General features: G+C 37.9%; 1 protein-coding gene across 1 annotated transcript in view; it reads left to right on the top strand.

Annotated features, from left to right (window-relative positions):
* The window catches only part of CNOT6 (CCR4-NOT transcription complex subunit 6), an 88,500-nt gene that overhangs the window by 59,998 nt on the left and 25,326 nt on the right, over positions 1 to 3,176 (top strand). The window contains exon 3 of the mRNA XM_037735221.1: positions 602 to 788. The gene's annotated coding sequence lies outside the window, so the exon portion shown is untranslated. The remainder of the gene's footprint in view (positions 1 to 601; positions 789 to 3,176) is intronic.

Below are 3,176 nucleotides of genomic sequence, written 5' to 3'. Positions count from 1 at the left end.
GTAGAGACAGGATTGCACTATGTTGGCCAGACCAGTCTCGAACTCCTGACCTCGTGATTCGCCCGTCTTGGCCTCCCAAAGTGTTGGGATTACAGGCGTGAGCCACCGTGCCCAGCCTCGGTACCCTGGTCTTAAAACTCAGCTAAACTAATACCTTGTGTTCCTTTTTGTTTTTAAGCAAAATTCTTGTTTTCTGGAGATATGAACAGCCTCTGAGATATTAGAATTTGTGTTATTTTGTATAAGTCCAAACCAACCATGATGTTCAGATGTTGGATTTATCATTACTATAAATTATATTTCCCTCTCATATCTCAGCTCATTTTAAAGGATACTTCTTGTGCTCCTAAAAATAAAGATGCAATCTAAGCAGTATTGGTACATTAACTTTTTATTTTAACCTGCTAAGTGAAGAGCTTATAACTTAATCATAGCATAGCAATGAATTGCCATAGAATAGGTAAGATTTCCTGTTAACCCCTTCTCACAAGTTTTTGGATAATAATTTAAGTTACTCATAAAAACAGCTAAACCTTATTTGATCTACAGAACAAATTGTAGAGAAACTATATAATCTGCTCCTGTCTTTTTTCTCTTACAGGAAAAGTAAGAAGCTTAAGTGCATCTTTGTGGTCACTAACTCATCTGACAGCTTTGCATTTGAGTGACAATTCCCTGTCCCGAATTCCTTCAGACATTGCCAAGCTTCACAATCTGGCATATTTGGACCTGTCATCTAATAAAATCCGTAGCTTACCCGCAGAACTCGGAAACATGGTATCACTCAGGTATGCAGATTCAACTTAATACGTACTAACTGTATAACCCCTAAAACAAAATACAGCATTTGTTGTGTCAGGAAACAAAACTGTTCATTTAATGATATTTGAATAAAGGGGAATATAACTATATCCTTTATAACTTTATAGTTGTGTTTTTGGGAATACTGAATTGTCAGCTAATAATAAATTAAGGTAGATCATTGCCTGAAATTTTAAATTACTATGTTTTGTGTAATATACTTTATTCTCAAATGAAAAAGTTTGGACAGAGAAGGGCTAAGGCACTTGTTTTACCCCACATACTTACCCATGACAAATAGTTAGGGCACTGTACCATCCTTAACACAGGGTCCAGGAAACCATTGCCAATTGGTGAAACCCTTTTTGCCTTCCCAGGGCTTGTATGTTTGATAGTAGTAAAGCCTGGACTTGAAAGAGCTAGAATTAATTATTAAATTTGGGGGGGCTGTAGCATGAAATATGTAGCATTTGGAGTCACATGTGAGTTCAGGTTGGAATCTTAACTTTGCCATTTACAAGTTGTGTGACCTTAGACAACCTTCTTAACCCAGGATTAGGGATATTTGAGATAATGGGTAAAAAACACTATCACTATGCCTTTTGTATTACTGTATTTTAAGGAATGGTAATTACTGACTCCACATGGTGGTTCACATCTGTAATCCTAGCACTTTGAGAGGCTGAGGTGGGCTGATTACTTGAGCCCAGGTGTTGGGCTTTGTGGCGTGCACCTGTAATCCCTGCTACTTGGAAAGCTGAGGCAGAGTGATGCCTTGAGCCCAGGAGGTCAACGTTGCAGTGAGCGGAGATCATGCCACTGCATGTCTCCACACTCCTCCTGCCCACCCCCAATAAGAAAAAAAAAGAAATGGTAATTGCTATTTATAAAAAATTTGTTCTATTTTTATTTTGTTGGAGATGGAGGTCTCTCTGTGTTGCCCAGGCAGCTCTTAAACTCCTAGTGTCTACCTTGGCCTCCCAGAGAATTGGGATTTCAGACATGAGCCACTGTGGCTGGCCCATTATTGTTATTATTATTATTATTATTATACTTCTGTTTTATAAGGTAGATAAGATCTAATCAAGTTAAATATAAAGCTAAATTCCATGTATTATGTTAATTCAATGGAATATTTTGTGCTATTTCATATTAACTGACTTTTCACCATGGTTCCTCTGGTTTTTTTTGCTGCCTTCTGCCATTAGCCATGTAGTAAAAAGGAATAAGGACTTTGTGAAAGGTCTACCTCTGTTGCTCCTACTCCAGCCCTTTGAGGTTTTTCTAGGCTTAATTATTGAGTTTATTCTATGACTGTTTTTAGTCCTGTGAAACAAATTTACTTGAAGGATCTCCTTTTCTTTCTTTCTTTTTTTTTGGAAATGGAGTGTTGCTCTTGTCACCCAGGCTGGAGTGCATGGAGTGCAGTGGTGCGATCTGGGCTCACTGCAGCCTCTGCCTCGGGTTCAAGCGATTCTCGCCTCCCGAGTAACTGGGATTACAGTCACTTGCCACTACTCCTGGCTGATTTTTGTATTTTTTAGTAGAGACTGGATTTCACCATGTTGGCCAGGCTGGTCTCAAACTCCTGACCTCAAGTGATCCATCTTCTCGGCCTACCAAAGTGCTGGGATTATAGGCATGAGCCACTGTGCCCAGCCGAGGGACCTCCTTTTTTCTGTGTATTACATTTGGAAATAAACAGGAGTCAGATATTCAGAACTAGGTCTTCTTGTTCAGTTTACAGCCATACAGACCCCTGGCTTGCTCAGTAACCAAGATTCATTTAAATGTCAAAACCCAAAAATTATAGAAATAGGTTTCCTGCACAATTGACAAAACTTAATGTTACATTGCTAGTGTATCAGTATTTGGTCTCTGGTTGTTCTTTCCTTGCATGTCTTCTCCACTTGGAAGATTGCTTTGACATTTATGGTTATCTCTGCAAAACAAATTATTAAGAGTAATCATGAATAGTTAATACAGCTGCTATTTTTTAAATGCAACTTTAGTTAATAGTAATCATAAGCTTAATTGTGCAGCTGCTATAAACTCTTTTGAGTTATTAACTAAATGGTCATTTTATTTCTCTTGTAAGAATTCACATGGTAGGCTGCTTTATCATTTCTGCTTTCTTAAGTGTGTAGTAGACCCAACATGTGATCGACCAGTGATACTCAGTGTGATCTGTGACCTGGTGCCAGTTTGCAAACTGTCTGCCAGTCTGCGGTGAGAGTAATACAGCAATTGAATAATTTTGTATGTCTGTTGAATCTAATACTTTTTAAAAATTGGAGTTTATATTTTATCCTTTTCCCTTATTTTTCTAGTAATTTGTTTCTTGTATTCTCTGGCAGTTTTTTTTTTTTTTTTTT

The sequence above is a fragment of the Cebus imitator genome, unplaced genomic scaffold (genome assembly GCF_001604975.1).
Source record: "Cebus imitator isolate Cc_AM_T3 unplaced genomic scaffold, Cebus_imitator-1.0 Scaffold754, whole genome shotgun sequence".
NCBI lineage: Eukaryota > Metazoa > Chordata > Mammalia > Primates > Cebidae > Cebus > Cebus imitator.
Note: the sequence above shows the minus strand (reverse complement) of the source record. Positions and strands in the feature narration are given on the sequence as shown.